Genomic DNA, 21894 nt, shown 5'->3' with positions numbered 1-21894 from the left:
AAAATTTTCTGTTGCCACCACATTTAGATTCCCTTTTCTTAACACCTATAATCACCCCATTCATAGTGTTGCCCATTCTACCCTCTATTTTGCTGTCAATTTGAAAATTTAAAAACCCAAATTCCCCTTCTTAGATTTTTTTAAGAATTTAAATGGAATGAATCATTAACTTGCTAATCATTCCTGTCCTTAATCTGTCACTGTATATCTGAGTTTTCTGACGAATCCTGCACCTCGTACCTAACCTAAGCTCCTGACAATTTCCCTAGCGCTATCCCTTACGGGTTACTACGGGTGTATGGAGAGGGCTGAGCAAGGTATTGCAGCTAAGACCTGCGTTGACACCGATCACGGGTATTAACCATGTAAATGCCCCCAGCAAAGCTGCCGAAGGCATTTAAATCTTGGCCGCGCATGGGAGCCACCATATTGGATTCGATCGCCGTCTCCTGTGAGACAATCGGTTGCTATGACAAAAGACCTCAAAGGCTGTCTCGTTTTAACTCATTACAATATGTGATTTGCCCATTGCAAATAATAATATCCCCATTCATGTTGTCCCCATTTGAAGTTCATCTCCATTTTGCAGTCAATGTTAAAAAAACAAAACAAAACAAAAAACGAATTTGCCTCTCTAGAGTTTTAAAATAAATAAATAACAGTACAAAATAATGTACTACTCTACTCAACTACCATATACACTCGAGTATAAGCCTAGTTTTTCAGCACAGAAAAATGTGCTAAAAACCCAAACTCGGCTAATACACGAGTAAAAAAAATATATCAAAACTCACCTTTCTGGCTTCCCCCACTGCTCGCTATATACTGGAGCAGGGGGCTGGCTATATACTGGGGCAGGGGCTGGCCATATACTAGGGGATATGGGCTGGCAGGCTATATACGGGGGATATGGGCTGGCAGGTTATATACTGGGGGGCAGGTGCTGGCTACATACTATGGGTCAGGGTTCGGCAGGCTATATAATGGGGAGGCTGTGACCAATGCATTTCCCACCCTCGGCTTATACTCGAGTGAAAAGGTTTTCCCAGGTTTCTGTGGTAAGATTAGGGGCCTCGGCTTATACTTGGGTCGGCTTATACTCAAGTATATACAGGGTATCTTTTTCTTACCCCTCCCTTCTTATAACCCTCTTTAAGAAGCCGCCCTCCCTCTTACAACGCCTTTTTTCTGTATCCTTTCCCACTTATAATGGTCCATTTCTATTTTCCTCCCCTTTAAAATACCCACTTTTTTATAGACCCCTTCAACTAATGTCCCATTTTCTGTGGCGCTCCTCTACACTTATAAGACCCCCTTACTTAGCTCCCAATGGAAGCTCCTTTTGCTGTATACTATATCTATAATAGCCTCACGTCATACCAAACCTAATCCTCTGACACTTCCCCTATCTCTGTTGGATATTCATTTTAAAAATATCCCTCCCAACTTCCCTTAGCTCCTTACATATTATGTTCCTTTTCCTTTATCCCTCGGTTTTTATATCCCCCTTTTCAGTAGCTTTCCTAACCACACACCATTTACATTTTTTACAATGTTTCATATTTTTTTGTAGCCTTTACACCTTTTAATGCCTCCATTCACTGTTAGCCGTGTCATTTAAAATACCCACCGCCCCTCATTCTAATATCACCTTTTTTTGTCCCTAAACAATTGTAAAACCCCTTTTCCATAGGCCGCCCCATTACATGTCAACTATTCTTTCTAACCTGCTTATAATTGCTCCATTTATAATGTTCTCTTTCTTACCTCTCCCCAATTTTTTCTTTATTTTGTACTATTTGAAAAACACAACCCCCCCTGCCTTACCAAAAAACTGTATTTTACTCTTCAGGTTAGTTTGAAATTATAAGTATTTCTTAATAATTTCTGACCCTAATCTGTCCCTATATCTATTGATTCCCTATCTAGTCCCTCAGCTACAGGACTTCTCCTAAAGATAGAGCCTCCTGCACCTTGTACCTAACCTGATCTCCTGACACTGTCCCTGGCGCTGTCCCTATTGGTTATTCTGTTTCTAAATAATGCTGCAAACTTCCTGTAGCCCCTTACTTATTATGTCCTCCTTTATTTATCTCTCCCTTTATACAACCCCCTCAATAAAAGCCGCCCCCGTTTTCTGAACCATCTCACTTATAATAACCCCATTTATAATTTTACCCTTAATAGCCCCTCACACATATAATAGCCGCTTTCTCTAGCTCCCCGATTTCCTGACCCTTTTAAAAAAAACCTTTGTAACATTTGTAACGCCTTTCCACACTTCCTTCTTTTATAGTTGAATTTGAAAAAAAAATAATAATAATTCCCCTCTTTAGATTATTTAGTAATTAACAATTAAAATTAACATGAAAACTTCCTGCCTGTAATCTTTCCCTTTATCTCCTGATTCCCTGACTTGGCCCTCAGGTACAGGACTGCTCCTAAAAATAGAGCGTCCTTCTCCTTGTACCTAACCTTCTCTTCTCACATTTTCTGCAGCTCTTTCCCTATCGGTTATTTACATTAAAAACACATCTCCCCCCTTCCTGTATCCCCTCACTTATTATGTCCCTCCTCCGTTATCCTTCACTTTCTATGTCCACTATTTCTGTAGCCAAATGTTCTGTTGCCGTTACATTTAGTTCTCCTTTTCTTAACACCCCCAACCTATTATAACCCTATTCACAATGTCCCCATTTGTAGCTCCTCTCGAAAAATAAACACCAAATTCCCCTCTTTGGATTTTTTAAAAGAAATAACTGAAATTATTCATGAAGTAATTAATCATTCCTGTCCCTAATCAGTTCTTGGTTCTCTTGATTCCCTGACTAGGCCTCAGATACAGGATTTCCTAAGGTAGAGCCTCCAGCACCTCGCACCTCACCTGATCTCCTGACTCTCTCCCTGGCTCTAATGTTATTGTTTATTCTACTTAGAAAACAATAGTCCAAACATCCTGCAGCCCCTGGATTGTTATGTCCTCCTTCTCTGATCTCTCACCTCACTCTCAGAAACCTTCCCCATGAATAAATCCCCTTTTCTGTTGTCTTTTCCACTTTTTGTAGCCACTCACCAAACTTATAATACCCCTTTTGTAGCCCCCACAATTCATGTCCCCTTTTTCTAAACAACCCCTTCATTTTCTAAAAAACCCTCACTTATACAAACCCCAATTGATTTACACATGTGTGACCCCTTCCCACCCTTCCTTATTGTTGAAGTTGAATGTGAACAATTAAACATTTCTCCCTCTTTTAATTATTTGCAAATTAAAAACAACTTATTATGTCCCCATGCCGTCATACATCACTTTCTGTAGCCCTTATTTTCAGTAAACCAATTTTCTATGGCGCACATATTTATACCAACTTTTCTTAACAACTATAATATCCCCATTCATGTTGTCCCCATTTGAAGTTCATCACCATTTTGCGGTCAATGTTAAAAAACAAAACAAAAACGAATTTGCCTTCTAGAGTTTTAAAATAAATAAATAGCAGTAAAAAATAATGTACAACTCAACTCAACTAACTTTTCCCTCTTAAAACGCCTTTTTCTGTATCCTTTCCCACTTATAATGGTCCCTTTCTGTTTTCCTCCCCTTTAAAATACCAACTTTTTTATAGACCCCTTCAACTAATGTCCCATTTTCTGTGGCGCTCCTCTACACTTTACCACCTTACCTACCTCCCAATGGAAAACCATTTTTCTGTACACTGCACCTATAATAGCCTCGCCTCATAACTAACCTAATCCTCTGACACTTCCCCTATCTCTGTTGGTTATGCAGTTTAAAAATATAGCTCCTTACATATTATGTTCCCTTTCCTTTATCCCACGGTTTTTATACCTCATTTAAAATACCCACCGCCCCTCATTCTAATATCACCTTTTTTCTACCTCTCCACAATTGTAAAACCCCTCTTCCCTAGGCCGCTCCAATACATGACAACTATTCTTTCTACCCTGCTTATAATTGCTCCATTTATAATGTTCTCTTTCTTACCTCTCCCCAATCTTTTCTTTATTTTGTACTATTTGAAAATCACCCCCCCCTTGCCTTACCAAAAAAACTGTATTTTACTCTTCAGGTTAGTTTGAAATTATAAGAAGCACTTAATAATTTCTGACCCTAATCTGTCCCTGTATCTATTGATTCCCTATCTAGTCCCTCAGCTACAGGACTGCTCCAGGGGGTAGAGCCTCCTGCACCTCGTACCTAACCTGATCTCCTGACACTGTCCCTGGCGCTGTCCCTATTGGTTATTCTTTTTCTAAATAATGCTGCAAACTTCCTGTAGCCCCTTACTTATTATGTCTCCTTTATTTATCTCTCCCTTTATACAACCCCCTCAATAAAAGCCGCCCCCCGTTTTCTGAACCATCTCACTTATAATAACCCCATTTATAATTTTACCTGTAATAGCCCCTCACACGTATAATAGCCCCTTTCTCTAGCTCCCCGATTTCCTGACCCTTTTAAAAAAAAACTTTGTAACATTTGTAACACCTTTCCACACTTCCTTCTTTTATAGTTGAATTTGAAAAAAAAATAATAATAATTCCCCTCTTTAGATTATTTAGTAATTAACAATTAAAATTAACATGAAAACTTCCTGCCTGTAATCTTTCCCTTTATCTCTTGATTCCCTGACTTGGCCCTCAGGTACAGGAGCTCCTAAAAATAGAGCGTCCTTCTCCTTGTACCTAACCTTCTCTTCTCACATTTTCTGCAGCTCTTTCCCTGTCGGTTATTAACATTAAAAACACATCTCCCCCCTTCCTGTATCCCCTCACTTATTATGTCCCTCTTCTGTTATCCTTCACTTTCTATGTCCCTATTTCTGTAGCCAAATGTTCTGTTGCCGTTACATTTAGTTCTCCTTTTCTTAACACCCCCAACCTATTATAACCCTATTCACAATGTCACCATTTGTAGCTCCTCTCGAAAAAATTCCCCTCTTTGGATTTTTTAAAAGAAATAACTGAAATTAATCATGAAGTAATTAATCATTCCTGTCCCTAATCAGTTCTTGGTTCTCTTGATTCCCTGACTAGGCCTCAGCTACAGGATCTCCTAAGGTAGAGCCTCCAGCACCTCGCACCTCACCTGATCTCCGGACTCTCTCCCTGGCTCTAATCTTATTGTTTATTCTACTTAGAAAACAATAGTCCAAACATCCTGCAGCCCCTGGATTGTTATGTCCTTCTCTGATCTCTCACTTCTCTCAGAAACCTTCCCCATGAATAAATCCCCTTTTCTGTTGTCTTTTCCACTTTTTGTAGCCCCTCACCAAACTTATAATACCCCTTTTGTAGCCCCCACAATTCATGCCCCCTTTTTCTAAACAACCCCCTCATTTTCTAAAAAACCCTCACTTATACGAACCCCAATTGATTTATACATGTGTGACCCCTTCCCATCCTTCCTTATTGTTGAAGTTGAATGTGAACAATTAAATATTTCTCCCTCTTTTAATTATTTGCAAATTAAAAACAACTTATTATGTCCCCATGCCGTCATACATCACTTTCTGTAGCCCTTATTTTCAGTAAACCAATTTTCTATGGCGCACATATTTATACCAACTTTTCTTAACAACTATAATATCCCCATTCATGATGTCCCCATTTGAAGTTCATCACCATTTTGCGGTCAATGTTAAAAAACAAAACAAAAACGAATTTGCCTTCTAGAGTTTTAAAATAAATAAATAGCAGTAAAAAATAATGTACAACTCAACTCAACTAACTTTTCCCTCTTAAAACGCCTTTTTCTGTATCCTTTCCCACTTATAATGGTCCCTTTCTGTTTTCCTCCCCTTTAAAATACCAACTTTTTTATAGATCCCTTCAACTAATGTCCCATTTTCTGTGGCGCTCCTCTACACTTTACCACCTTACCTACCTCCCATTGGAAGACCCTTTTCTGTACACTGCACCTATAATAGCCTCGCCTCATAACTAACCTAATCCTCTGACACTTCCCCTATCTCTGTTGGTTATGCAGTTTAAAAATATAGCTCCTTACATATTATGTTCCCTTTCCTTTATCCCACGGTTTTTATACCTCATTTAAAATACCCACCGCCCCTCATTCTAATATGACCTTTTTTCTACCTCTCCACAATTGTAAAACCCCTCTTCCCTAGGCCGCTCCAATACATGACAACTATTCTTTCTACCCTGCTTATAATTGCTCCATTTATAATGTTCTCTTTCTTACCTCTCCCCAATCTTTTCTTCATTTTGTACTATTTGAAAATCACCCCCCCCCTGCCTTACCAAAAAAACTGTATTTTACTCTTCAGGTTAGTTTGAAATTATAAGTAGCACATAATAATTTCTGTCCCTAATCTGTCCCTATATCTATTGATTCCCTATCTAGGCCCTCAGCTGCAGGACTGCTCCACAGGGTAGAGCCTCCTGCACCACGTACCTAACCTGATCTCCTGACACTGTCCCTGGCGCTGTCCCTATTGGTTATTCTTTTTTTAAATAATGCTGCAAACTTCCTGTAGCCCCTTACTTATTATGTCCTCCTTTATTTATCTCTCCCTTTATACAACCCCCTTAATAAAAGCCGACCCCCAGTTTTCTGAACTATCCCACTTATAATAACCCCATTTATAATTTTACCCTTTATATCCCCTCCACAAGTATAATAGCCCCTTTCTCTAGCTCCCCGATTTCCTGACCCTTTTTCAAAAAACCTTCACTCATAAAAACCCCATTTGATTTACTCATTTACTCCACACTTCCTTCTTTTGTAGTTGAACTTGAAAATCAATAAAATAATTCCCCCCTTTAGATTATTTAGAAATTAACGATTAAAATTAACATGAAAACTTCCTGCCTGTAATCTTTCCCTTTATCTCCTGATTCCCTGACTTGGCCCTCAGGTACAGGAGCTCCTAAACATAGAACATCCTTCTCCTTGTACATAACCTTGTCTTCTCACATTCTCTGCAGCTCTTTCCCTATCGGTTATTTACGTTAAAGACATCTCCCCACTCCCTGTATCCCCTCACTTATTATGTCCCTCCTCCGTTATCCTTCACTTTCTATGTCCCCTATTTCTGTAGCCAAATGTTCTGTTGCCGTCACATTTAGATCCCCTTTTCTTAACACCTCCAACCTATTATAACCCTATTCACAATGTCCCCCTTTGTAGCTCCTCTCCACTCATCTTGCCATTATGCCAATTTGGAAAAATAAACATCAAATTCCCCTCTTTAGATTTTTTAAATAAACAACTGGAATTAATCATTAACTAGTAAATCATTCCTGTCCCTAATCGGTCCCTGGATCTCTCGATTCCCTGTCTAGGCCCTTATGAATTAAGATAATTATTTATTATTATTAGCTACAGGTAGAGCCTCCTGCACCTCGTACCTGACCTAATCTCCTGACTCTCTCCCTGGCTCTATCGCTATTGGTTATTCTTTTTAAAAACAATCCTCCAGACTTCCTGTAGCCCCTTACTCATTATGTCCTCCTTCATTTATCCCTCACTTTATACACCTCACTCTCAAAAACCTTCCCCAAGAATAAATCCCCTTTTCCACTTTCTGAAGCCACTCATCAAACATATTATACCGTCTTTTTTGTACCCACCCACAATTTCTGCCCCCCTTTTCTAAACAACCCAAAAATTTTCAATATTTCCATCCTTTAGATGATTTGCAAATTGAAAACAAAACTTAATTAACCTGTCTCAATTCTGTCCCTGATCTCATAACTAGGGCCTCAACCGCAGGCCTGCTCTAAAAAGTAATTATAGGTTATTTTGAAATTATAAGCAGCAATAATAATAATTAATAATTTCTGTCCCTAATCTGTCCTTGTATCTATTCATTCCCTATCTAGGCCCTCAGCTACAGGACTGCTCCTAATGATAGAGCCTCCTGCACCTCGTACCTAACCTGATCTCCTGACTCTCTCCCTGGCTCGGACAGTGTCCGCTATTGCTTATTCTGTTTCAACAAAATCTTTCATATTTTCTGTAGCCCCTTACTCATTATGTCCTCCTTCATTTATTCCTCACTTAATACAACCCCCTATCAGAACATATAACTGCATTTTCTGTAGCCTTTATCACTTTCCAGTGCACCCACCACACTTGTAATACCCCCTTTCTGTAGCTCCCCAATTGTTGCCTAACTAATATTAACCCTATTTATAAAGCCCTTTCCACCCTTTCTTCTTTTTAAAGTTGAATTTAAAAAGCATTAAAATAATTCCCCTCTTTAGAATATTTAGAAATAAACAACAACAATGCATTATTCCTTTCCCTAATCTGTCCTTGTTTGCTTCATTCCCTGACTCGGCCCTTAGGTGCAGCCCTGCTATTAAAAGTTGAGTATCCTGCTCCTCATACCTATCCTTGTATTCTCAAATTTTCTTTATCTCTTTCTTCATCAGAAAACACATCTCCCAACTTCCTGTATCCCCTACTTATTATGCCCCCCTTCCGTTATCCCTCACTTTATATGGCCCCTTTTCTGAAGCAAAATTTTCTGTTGCCACCACATTTAGATTCCCTTTTCTTAACACCTATAATCACCCCATTCATAGTGTTGCCCATTCTACCCTCTATTTTGCTGTCAATTTGAAAATTTAAAAACCCAAATTCCCCTTCTTAGATTTTTTTAAGAATTTAAATGGAATGAATCATTAACTTGCTAATCATTCCTGTCCTTAATCTGTCCCTGTATATCTGAGTTTTCTGACGAATCCTGCACCTCGTACCTAACCTAAGCTCCTGACAATTTCCCTAGCGCTATCCCTTACGGGTTACTACGGGTGTATGGAGAGGGCTCACAGGCTGAGCCCTCTCCATGCAAGGTGAGCCTCTGCTGCGTATTGCAGCTAAGACCTGCGTTGACACCCATCACGGGTATTAACCATGTAAATGCCCCCAGCAAAGCTGCCGAAGGCATTTAAATCTTGGCCGCGCATGGGAGCCACCATATTGGATTCGATCGCCGTCTCCTGTGAGACAATCGGTTGCTATGACAAAAGACCTCAAAGGCTGTCTCGTTTTAACTCATTACAATATGTGATTTGCCCATTGCAAATAATAATATCCCCAATCATGTTGTCCCCATTTGAAGTTCATCTCCATTTTGCGGTCAATGTTAAAAAAACAAAACAAAACAAAAAACGAATTTGCCTCTCTAGAGTTTTAAAATAAATAAATAACAGTACAAAATAATGTACTACTCTACTCAACTACCATATACACTCGAGTATAAGCCTAGTTTTTCAGCACAAAAAAATGTGCTAAAAACCCAAACTCGGCTAATACACGAGTAAAAAAAATATATCAAAACTCACCTTTCTGGCTTCCCCCACTGCTCGCTATATACTGGGGCAGGGGGCTGGCTATATACTGGGGCAGGGGCTGGCCATATACTAGGGGATATGGGCTGGCAGGCTATATACGGGGGATATGGGCTGGCAGGTTATATACTGGGGGGCAGGTGCTGGCTACATACTATGGGTCAGGGTTCGGCAGGCTATATAATGGGGAGGCTGTGACCAATGCATTTCCCACCCTCGGCTTATACTCGAGTGAAAAGGTTTTCCCAGGTTTTTGTGGTAAAATTAGGGGCCTCGGCTTATACTTGGGTCGGCTTATACTCAAGTATATACAGTGTATCTTTTTCTTACCCCTCCCTTCTTATAACCCTCTTTAAGAAGCCGCCCTCCCTCTTACAACGCCTTTTTTCTGTATCCTTTCCCACTTATAATGGTCCATTTCTATTTTCCTCCCCTTTAAAATACCCACTTTTTTATAGACCCCTTCAACTAATGTCCCATTTTCTGTGGCGCTCCTCTACACTTATAAGACCCCCTTACATAGCTCCCAATGGAAGCTCCTTTTGCTGTACACTGCATCTATAATAGCCTCACGTCATACCAAACCTAATCCTCTGACACTTCCCCTATCTCTGTTGGATATTCATTTTAAAAATATCCCTCCCAACTTCCCTTAGCTCCTTACATATTATGTTCCCTTTCCTTTATCCCTCGGTTTTTATATCCCCCTTTTCAGTAGCTTTCCTAACCACACACCATTTACATTTTTTACAATGTTTCATATTTTTTTGTAGCCTTTACACCTTTTAATGCCTCCATTCACTGTTAACCCTGTCATTTAAAATACCCACCGCCCCTCATTCGAATATCACCTTTTTTTGTCCCTAAACAATTGTAAAACCCTTTTTCCATAGGCCGCCCCATTACATGTCAACTATTCTTTCTAACCTGCTTATAATTGCTCCATTTATAATGTTCTCTTTCTTACCTCTCCCCAATTTTTTCTTCATTTTGTACTATTTGAAAAACACACCCCCCCTGCCTTACCAAAAAACTGTATTTTACTCTTCAGGTTAGTTTGAAATTATAAGAAGCACTTAATAATTTCTGACCCTAATCTGTCCCTGTATCTATTGATTCCCTATCTAGTCCCTCAGCTACAGGACTGCTCCTAAAGATAGAGCCTCCTGCACCTCGTACCTAACCTGATCTCCTGACACTGTCCCTGGCGCTGTCCCTATTGGTTATTCTTTTTCTAAATAATGCTGCAAACTTCCTGCAGCCCCTTACTTATTATGTCCTCCTTTATCTCTCCCTTTATACAACCCCCTCAATAAAAGCCGCCCCCAGTTTTCTGAACCATCTCACTTATAATAACCCCATTTATAATTTTACCTGTAATAGCCCCTCACACGTATAATAGCCCCTTTCTCTAGCTCCCCGATTTCCTGACCCTTTTAAAAAAAAACTTTGTAACATTTGTAACACCTTTCTACACTTACTTCTTTTATAGTTGAATTTGAAAAAAAAAATAATAATAATTCCCCTCTTTAGATTATTTAGTAATTAACAATTAAAATTAACATGAAAACTTCCTGCCTGTAATCTTTCCCTTTATCTCTTGATTCCCTGACTTGGCCCTCAGGTACAGGAGCTCCTAAAAATAGAGCGTCCTTCTCCTTGTACCTAACCTTCTCTTCTCACATTTTCTGCAGCTCTTTCCCTATCGGTTATTAACATTAAAAACACATCTCCCCCCTTCCTGTATCCCCTCACTTATTATGTCCCTCTTCTGTTATCCTTCACTTTCTATGTCCCTATTTCTGTAGCCAAATGTTCTGTTGCCGTTACATTTAGTTCTCCTTTTCTTAACACCCCCAACCTATTATAACCCTATTCACAATGTCACCATTTGTAGCTCCTCTCGAAAAAATTCCCCTCTTTGGATTTTTTAAAAGAAATAACTGAAATTAATCATGAAGTAATTAATCATTCCTGTCCCTAATCAGTTCTTGGTTCTCTTGATTCCCTGACTAGGCCTCAGCTACAGGATTTCCTAAGGTAGAGCCTCCAGCACCTCGCACCTCACCTGATCTCCGGACTCTCTCCCTGGCTCTAATGTTATTGTTTATTCTACTTAGAAAACAATAGTCCAAACATCCTGCAGCCCCTGGATTGTTATGTCCTCCTTCTCTGATCTCTCACCTCTCTCAGAAACCTTCCCCATGAATAAATCCCCTTTTCTGTTGTCTTTTCCACTTTTTGTAGCCCCTCACCAAACTTATAATACCCCTTTTGTAGCCCCCACAATTCATGCCCCCTTTTTCTAAACAACCCCCTCATTTTCTAAAAAACCCTCACTTATACGAACCCCAATTGATTTATACATGTGTGACCCCTTCCCATCCTTCCTTATTGTTGAAGTTGAATGTGAACAATTAAATATTTCTCCCTCTTTTAATTATTTGCAAATTAAAAACAACTTATTATGTCCCCATGCCGTCATACATCACTTTCTGTAGCCCTTATTTTCAGTAAACCAATTTTCTATGGCGCACATATTTATACCAACTTTTCTTAACAACTATAATATCCCCATTCATGATGTCCCCATTTGAAGTTCATCACCATTTTGCGATCAATGTTAAAAAACAAAACAAAAACGAATTTGCCTTCTAGAGTTTTAAAATAAATAAATAGCAGTAAAAAATAATGTACAACTCAACTCAACTAACTTTTCCCTCTTAAAACGCCTTTTTCTGTATCCTTTCCCACTTATAATGGCTCCTTTCTGTTTTCCTCCCCTTTAAAATACCAACTTTTTTATAGATCCCTTCAACTAATGTCCCATTTTCTGTGGCGCTCCTCTACACTTTACCACCTTACCTACCTCCCAATGGAAAACCATTTTTCAGTACACTGCACCTATAATAGCCTCGCCTCATAACTAACCTAATCCTCTGACACTTCCCCTATCTCTGTTGGTTATGCAGTTTAAAAATATAGCTCCTTACATATTATGTTCCCTTTCCTTTATCCCACGGTTTTTATACCTCATTTAAAATACCCCTAGCCCCTCATTCTAATATGACCTTTTTTCTACCTCTCCACAATTGTAAAACCCCTCTTCCCTAGGCCGCTCCAATACATGACAACTATTCTTTCTAACCTGCTTATAATTGCTCCATTTATAATGTTCTCTTTCTTACCTCTCCCCAATCTTTTCTTCATTTTGTACTATTTGAAAATCACCCCCCCCCTGCCTTACCAAAAAAACTGTATTTTACTCTTCAGGTTAGTTTGAAATTATAAGTAGCACATAATAATTTCTGTCCCTAATCTGTCCCTATATCTATTGATTCCCTATCTAGTCCCTCAGTTACAGGACTGCTCCTAAAGATAGAGCCTCCTGCACCTCGTACCTAACCTGATCTCCTGACACTGTCCCTGGCGCTGTCCCTATTGCTTATTCTTTTTTTAAATAATGCTTCAAACTTCCTGCAGCCCCTTACTTCTTATGTCCTCCTTTATTTTTCTCTCCCTTTATACAACCCCCTTAATAAAAGCCGACCCCCAGTTTTCTGAACTATCCCACTTATAATAACCCCATTTATAATTTTACCCTTTATATCCCCTCCACAAGTATAATAGCCCCTTTCTCTAGCTCCCCGATTTCCTGACCCTTTTTCAAAAAACCTTCACTCATAAAAACCCCATTTGATTTACTCATTTACTCCACACTTCCTTCTTTTGTAGTTGAACTTGAAAATCAATAAAATAATTCCCCCCTTTAGATTATTTAGAAATTAACGATTAAAATTAACATGAAAACTTCCTGCCTGTAATCTTTCCCTTTATCTCCTGATTCCCTGACTTGGCCCTCAGGTACAGGAGCTCCTAAACATAGCACATCCTTCTCCTTGTACATAACCTTGTCTTCTGACATTTTCTGCAGCTCTTTCCCTATCGGTTATTTACATTAATAACACATCTCCCCCCTTCCTGTATCCCCTCACTTATTATGTCCCTCTTCCGTTATCCTTCACTTCCTATGTTCCCTATTTCTGTAGCCAAATGTTCTGTTGCCGTCACATTTAGTTCTCAACCCATTATAACACTAGTCACAATGTCCCCATTTGTATCTCCTCTCCAATCTTTTTTCCATTTTGCAGTTCATTCCAAAAATAAATAAATTCCCCTCTCTGCACTTTTTTAAATAAATAACTGGAGATAATTATTAACTAGTTAATCATTCCTGTCCATAATCGGTTCCTGGATCTCATAATTCTTTGACTAGACCTTTAGCTACAGGAGCTCCTGAGGGTAGAGCCTCCTGCACCTCGTACCTCCCCTAATCTCATGACTCTCTCCCTAGTTCTAATTTTATTGTTTATTATTTTTCAAAAAACAATCCTCCAGACTTCCCGTAGCCTCTCACTTTTTCTATAGCCTTTTCCACTTTCTGTAGCCACTCACCAAACTTCTATGTCACTTCTCTACACTTACAATACCACATTACATAGCCCCCAATGGACCCTCCACCTACAATAGCCTCAACTAAGCGAGAACATCCTGCTCCTCATACCTGACCTTTTCTTCTCACATTTTCTGCTGCTCTTTCCCTGTCAATTATTGTTGAAATCATATCTCCCAACATCCTGTATCCCCTACTTATTATATCCCTCCTCCATTATCCTTCACTTTTAATGCCCCCTATTTCTTTAGCCAAATTTTCTGTTGCCACCACATTTAGATGCACTTTTCTTAACACCCCCACCCATTATAATCCTATTCACAATGTCACCATTTGTATCTCCTCTCCAATCTTCTTTCCATTTTGCAGTCAATTTGATAAAAAATAAACACCAAATTCCCCCAATAAACAACTGGAATGAATCATTAACTAGTAAACATTCAAGTTCCTCATCTGTCCCTGGATCTCTTGATTCCCTGACTAGGCCCTTATAAATTAGGATCATTTTTATTATATTAATATTAGCTACAGGTAGATCCTCCTGCACCTCGTACCTGACCTAATCTCCTGACTCTCTCCCTGGCTCTATCGCTATTGGCTATTCTTTTTAAAAACAATCCTCCAATCTTCCTGTAGCCCCTTACTTATTATGTCCTCCTTCATTTATCCCTCACTTTATACACCTCACTCTCAAAAACCTTCCCCAAGAATAAATCCCCTTTTCTGAAGCCTTTCCCACTTTCTGTAGCCACTCACCAAACATATTACACCCCCTTTTTTGTAGCCCCCTCACAATATCCACCCCCTTTTCTAAACAACCCCAAGAAATAAAATATTTCCATCCTTTAGATTATTTGCTAATTGAAAACAAAACTTAATTAACCCTTTCTCAATTCTGTCCCTGTAAATCTTGATCTCCTGACTAGGCCCTCAGCTACAGGACTGCTCCTAAAAGTAATTCTAGGTTATTTTGAAATTATAAGCAGCAATTAACAATTTCTGTCCCTCATCTGTCCCTGTATCTATTCTTTCCCCAACTAGTCCCTCAGCTACAGGACTGCTCCTAAGGATAGAGCCTCCTGCACCTCGTACCTAACCTAATCTCCTGACACTGTCCCTGGCTCGGACAGTGTCCGCTATTGCTTATTCTGTTTCAACAAAATCTTTCATATTTTCTGTAGCCCTTACTCATTATGTCCTCCTTCATTTATTCCTCACTTAATACAACCCCCTATCAGAACATATAACTCAATTTTTTGTAGCTTTTTCCACTTTCCAGTGCGCCCACCACACTTGTAATACCCCCTTTCTGTAGCTCCCCAATTGTTGCCTCCATTTTCTGAACAACCTCACTTATAGTAACCCTATTTATAAAGCCCCTTGAATTTAAAAAAACATTAAAATAATTCCCCTCTTTAGAATATTTAGAGATAAACAACAACAATTACTGGTAATTATTCCTTTCCCTTAATCTGTCCTTGTTTGCTTCATTCCCTGACTCGGCCCTTAGGTGCAGCCCTGCTATTAAAAGTTGAGTATCCTGCTCCTCATACCTATCCTTGTATTCTCACATTTTCTTTATCTCTTTCTTTATCAGTTATTAACTTTGAAAAAAATCTCCCAACTTCCTGTATCCCCTACTTATTATGCCCCCCTTCCGTTATCCCTCACTTTCTATGGCCCCTTTACTGAAGCTAAATTTTCTGTTGCCACCACATTTAGAAAAAACATGCTAGATACGACCTTTCCCAAAATGTCTGAACAAAATATAATAACGATTTTTCACGGCATTTAACCCAGTAACGGAAAATAGAAAAAGAAAACCTATACAAACTTGGTATCCCCATGATCACACCGACCCAAAGAATAAAGTTGAAATGTTAATTGGTGGTGCACAGTGAAAGCCGAAATATCCAAGCCCACAAGAAAATGGTGCAAATGTTTCTTTTCACCATTTTCACTGCATTTGGATTTTTTTTCCCGCTTTCCAGTACATGGCATGGACTATTAAATATCATCACTATGAAGTACAATTTGTCACACAAAAAACAAGCCCTCATACAGCTCTTTACATGGAAAAATAAAAAAAGTTATTGATTTTTGAAGGTGGGGAATAAAAAAATGGGAGCGCAAAAACGAAAAATCGGCATTAAGGGGTTTGAAGTATACCTCCCAAATTCTGGTAGTTTCTTTTTCTTCCCTCTTACTTCATTCCTCACTTTTAATCCCCCCCAAACTTCTATTGCCAATTCCACTTTTGTAGCATTTTTCCACTTTTAATACCTCCAGTTTCCTTCCCATTCAAAATCCCCATAGCCCCCCCTTTTTTCTACCCCTCTACATTTATAATATCCCCTTTCTCTACCCCCCACCAATGTATGCCACCTTCTCTTTACACCCCCACTTTTAATAGCTCCACATATAATGTCCTATTTCGTTCTCCTCCCCAATCTTCTTTTCATTTGGCATTCATTTAAAAAAAAAAGATAAAACAGATAAAAAAACAAATTGACCTTTTTAGATAATTTCACTATTATAAGCAGCAATGAATAATTTCTGTCCCTGAATCTCTTGATTCCCTGACTCGGCCCTCAGCTACAGGACTGCTCCTACATGGAGAGCATCCTGCACCTAATCTCCTGACACTCCCCCTAGCACAATCACTATTGGTTATTGATATCACATATCACATATACGACCTATGATGCGCAGCTGGAGATGACGTTTTCAGTGTAGTGTTTCCGAGGCTTATGAACTTCATCTGTTCTCTTGCGTGCTGAGGTCTTGGATTTCTATGAGAAGAAGAGATTTAGATGTGAGCAATAGTATGATTTATACAATAAATAATAGTAACATAGCATTTAAATACCTGCAAATTCAACTCATGTGTCATATTTATGTCAGTTTGTCCAGCAGTAGGCTGTGTAATGGCAGCAGCTGGTCCTACTACCTGGCACCTTCCTGGTGCTGCTGGTATGTCCAGGGGTGTAACTAGGAGAGACAGGGCCCCACAGCAGACTTCTGGATGGGGTCCCCTTCCCCTTAAAAAATATCCACATTTGTATACTCATACATGTGACTTAGAGTCACACACAGTATATATAGAGCATATACACACATACATACAGTACCATATACACCCGTGCATCATATACAGACATACAGTAAATACACATCACATTTGCACCCACATATAGAGCATTTACACATCATACACTTGCAGCAGGTCCCGTCCCCCCACAATTTGCCATTCCTACTACATGTATGTACACAGGCATAAATACAATACCATACAGACATCCAGTATATACACAGCACACATACAGTATATACACAGCACACACAAACTTAATGCATATACGGACCCAATACGCACCTGTTACCCTGGTACCAGGGCCCCCTGACATTGCAGGCCCCTTAGCAGCTGCTATGCCTGCTACCGTTGTAGTTACGCCCTGGTTATGTCATCTATCACCATGTTACACCAATTAGCTATGAGAGGCAAATTTTTCCTTAAATGCTGATGTGATATTTAAGTCTCTAAATATTATTTTAGTAACGTTACAAGAACAATTCATCTAATCCAGTGAGAAGATGATCATTTCTTATGGGCTACACTATAGTTATCCTAAGTGACAATGAAGCAGTTCTGAAAATCCCTCTTATATAATATATAGGGTCCCATTTAACTACGCTGTCTAATAGTAAATTTGTTTTTGATTTCCATGGCAACCAATCCCTGTTTACCATTTATTATTTCAAAGCAGTATACAAAATGAAAGCTAAGCTCTGAGTGGTTGCTATAAGCATCTAGGTCATCTAGGCCTAATATGATAAGGAATTTAGGAGAGGCAAGTATAATCTTTTTAAATTGGATGTAACTGGGATGAGCTGTACCAAACTACACCTCTCCTTGGCCCCATAAACCCCCTCCACTTAAGGGGGTAGCCATTCCTTCCTCATACTAGAGAGATCAAAATAGAGATAAAAGTGCATTTTTTTGGAATTTTACCCTATCCCCCCCCCCCCACAGCTATAAAAAGTGTGAATGTTACCTCAGCAGTGAATGGAGAGCTACATACCTGCACTTATCCCCTTCAAGATGTCGAGCTGAACTGACACAAGATGGTGCCGGCTGGCAGCTGCCCACATTCCGCTCTGGTTGTGATGTCATCATGGTAACTGTGGCGACTGCGCTGTGTTCCGCAGGACTGTGATTGTTTTCTCTGTCTTTGACAAGTTCATAAATGGCCCCTGTAAATTAGATGTTTGTGAATTTTTTGGGCTTGCAAATGGCACTGGAACCGCAACCTCTCACACCACAGCTAACCACATTGTGCTCCCTGGACACCCCTAACAAAAGACCTGACCATGCCCCCGACATAAGTCAAAAATACACTGCAACCCCTGCAAATAAAATTTTACTTTCCAAGTGAATGATGTAGAACCCCCTGAATAAAAATATATACTGTGTCCACTTGATTTATACAAATATATATAGATCCCCCTCAACTCATCAATATATATATAGTCCCCCTGACTTACATAGATATACTCACAAAGCCTCCAACTGAATTATGTTATATACAGGGACCCCCTAAAGTGACATTATATACAAATCAAAAGTCCCAGGACACCTTTTTTTTCCTAAATGTTATATCTGTGTATCCCAGTAAGCAATGAGGGGTCCAGTGTTGTACTGAAGTGCCTATGGGCCCACCCTAAATAATACAGATATTGCAGTAGTCTGCGGTCTGCGAATTTCTAGCCACTTGCAGGAGAGGCAAATAAGACATAAATATCTTTCTCCTTCCCTCTCTTCCGGTGTGAGAATTGCTGCAGGCAGGGTCACCACTGGAAATTCTGGGAGCCCTGACTTGCAATTCTTGTGTTATCACATAACATAACCCCCTTCACCCCACATTTTCTATTTATCTTATACTACTATACTACACTGCATACATAAGTGTAAGACTATCACAGACCCTGAGTTTGTTGTCAGTGTGTCCTGCAGCGCCCCCTGTGGTCTCATATAATGGCACCAGGCTGGTCCCGCTAATATAGTATATGATCCCATTTATCTCTGATTGGTTGTTATATAATATATTGATATATAGATCTTTTTTTTTTTTAATAAGGCAAATGAGTATAAGGAATTTAGGAAAGGTAAGTTGTTATTTTCTAAATTGGATGTGACTGGGATCAACTTTACCAAACTCCCCCTCTCCTTGACCCCATAATCCCTCCACCTGTAGCCATTCCTTCCTCATAGTTCATCAAAATGGAGATAAAAGTGCAGTTTTCAGAATTTGACCACAAGCCTCAGAGCTACACAAAGTGTGAATGTGACCTGAGCAGTGAGTAGAGAGCTACTTACCTGCACTTATCTCCTTCACGATGTGGAGCTGAACTGCCACAAGATGGCGCCGGCTGCCAGCTGCCCCCATTCTACACTGGTTGTGATGTCATGGTAACTGTGGTAACCAACCACAGCACAGCATTGATAATGTATTCTGCTCCTGAAAAATGAAAGCCGGGCTGTGATTGGTTGTTCCAGTCTCTGACATTTCTATTAATGGCCCCTTGTTAATTATATGCTTGAGAATTTGTTTGTGATCTTTTTGGGCTCGTAACTGATGCTGGAACCACAATCTCTCACATCACAACTGACCATGATGTATTAATAATAACCCTAACAATAAGACTGACCCCTGTATGTGTCATAAACACACTGCGACCCCTGCAAATAAATATTTACCTCCCAAGTTAATGATACAGAACCCCCTGAATAAAAATATATATTGTGTCCACTTAATTAATACATATATATATACAAATCATCAAAATATATAGTCCCCATGACTTATACATGCGGTCCCTACTTAAGGACACTCGACTTACAGACGACCCCTAGTTACAGACGGACCCCTCTGCCCACTGTGGCCTCTGGAGAAGTCTCTGGATGTTACTTTACTCCCAGACTGTAATGATCATCTGTAAGGTGTCTGTAATGAGGGTTTATTCATAATCCTTGGTCCAATTACAGTAAAAAATTCTGAAACTCCAATTGTCAATTGTCACACAAAAAAAGTGTCTAGAACTACAATTATAAAATCTACAGTTTCGACTTCCATACAAATTCAACTTAAGAACAAACCTGTGGACCCTATCTTGTACGTAACCCGGGGACTGCCGGTATATAAAAAAATACAAAGCCTCCAATTGAATTATGTTATATACAGCGATCCCCTAAATAAATGACATTAAAGGTCGTCCCCTACTTAAGAACACCCGACTTACAGATGACCCCTAATTACAAACGGACCTCTGGATGTTAGTAATTTACTGTACTTTAGACTTAGGCTACAATAAACAGCTGTAATAGTTATTAAAGTCGTCTGTAATGAAGATTTATTGTTAATCCTGGTTCTTATGAGAATCCAACATTTTTAAAATCCAATTGTCACAAAGACCAAAAAAAATTTGTCTGGAGTTACAATTATGAAATATACCGTTCCGACTTACATACAAATTCAACTTAAGAACAAACATATGGACCCTATCTTGTACGTAACCCGGGGACTGCCTGTATATACAAATCAAAAGTCCCAGGACACCTTTTCTTTTCCAAAATGTTATCTCTTAATATCCCAGTAAGCAATGGGTGAGAGGCCCAGTGTTGTACTGAGGTGCCCACCCTAAATAATACAGATATTGCAGTAGTCTGCGGTCTGCGAATTTCTAGCCACTTGCAATGGAGGCCGTGAAATAAGAAATAAAGTAATACCCTTCTCCTTCCCTCTCTTCCAGTGTGAGAATTGCTGCAGGCAGGGTCACCACTGGAAATTTCGGGACCCCTGACTTGCAATTCTTGTGTTATCACATAACATAACCCCCACTCACCGCATATTTTCTTTTTTATCTTATAATACTATACTACACTGCATACATAAGTGTAAGACTATCACAGACCCTGAGTTTGTTGTCAGTTTGTCCTGCAGCGCCCCCTGTGGGCTCATATAATGGCACCAGGCTGGTCCCTCTTACATAGTATATGATCCCATTTATCTAATAGTAAAATTGTATTTGACTTCCATGACAACCAATCCCAGTTTATCATTTATTTTTCCAAAGCAGTATACAAAATGAAAGCTAAGCTCTGATTGGTTGCTATAGGTATATAGATCTTTTTTTTTACATGAAGCCCAAAAGTATAAGGAATTTGGGAAAGGTTAGTTGTTATTTTCTAAATTGGATGTGACTGGGATCAGCTTTACCAAACTCCCCCTCTCCTTGGCCCCATAAACCCTCCACCTGTAGCCATTCCTTCCTCATAGTTCATCAAAATGGAGATAAAAGTGCAGTTTTCAGAATTTGACCACAAGCCTCAGAGCTACACCAAGTGTGAATGTGATCTGAGCAGTGAGTGGAGAGCTACTTACCTGCACTTATCTCCTTCACGATGTGGAGCTGAACTGCCACAAGATGGCGCCGGCTGGCAACTGCCCACATTCCACATGGTTGTGATGTCATGGTAACTATGGTAACCAACCACAGCACAGCACTGATATCATATTCTGCTCCTGAAAAATGAAAGCCGGGCTGTGATTGGTTGTTCCTGTCTCTGTCATGTCTATTAATGGCCCCTTATTAATTATATGTTTGAGAATTTTTTAGGCTTGTAACTGGTGCCGTAACCACAACCTCTCACATCACAACTGACCATGATGTATTAATAATAACCCCAACAATAAGACTGACCGTGTTGACCATATGTCATAAATATGTCTGTAAATAAAATTATACCTCCTAAGTAAAAGATATAGAACCCCCCTGAATAAAAATATATACTGTGTCCGCTTAATTAATGTATATATATATACAGATCCCCCTCAACTCATCAAAATATATATAGTCCCTGTGACTTACAAAAAAAAGTCTCCAATTGTATTATGTTATATACAGCGGCCCCCTGTTCCTTTTCAGTGTCCAGTCTGCCTGTACCATGTACCAGCTCCTGTGTTCCTGCCCTGAGTTCCAGCGTATCCTTCCAAGCTGCTCTCCTGCTGTCACCCCAGGCTCAGACTGTGTCCTGC

This window comes from Engystomops pustulosus, chromosome 10, assembly GCF_040894005.1.
Source record: "Engystomops pustulosus chromosome 10, aEngPut4.maternal, whole genome shotgun sequence".
NCBI lineage: Eukaryota > Metazoa > Chordata > Amphibia > Anura > Leptodactylidae > Engystomops > Engystomops pustulosus.
Note: the sequence above shows the minus strand (reverse complement) of the source record.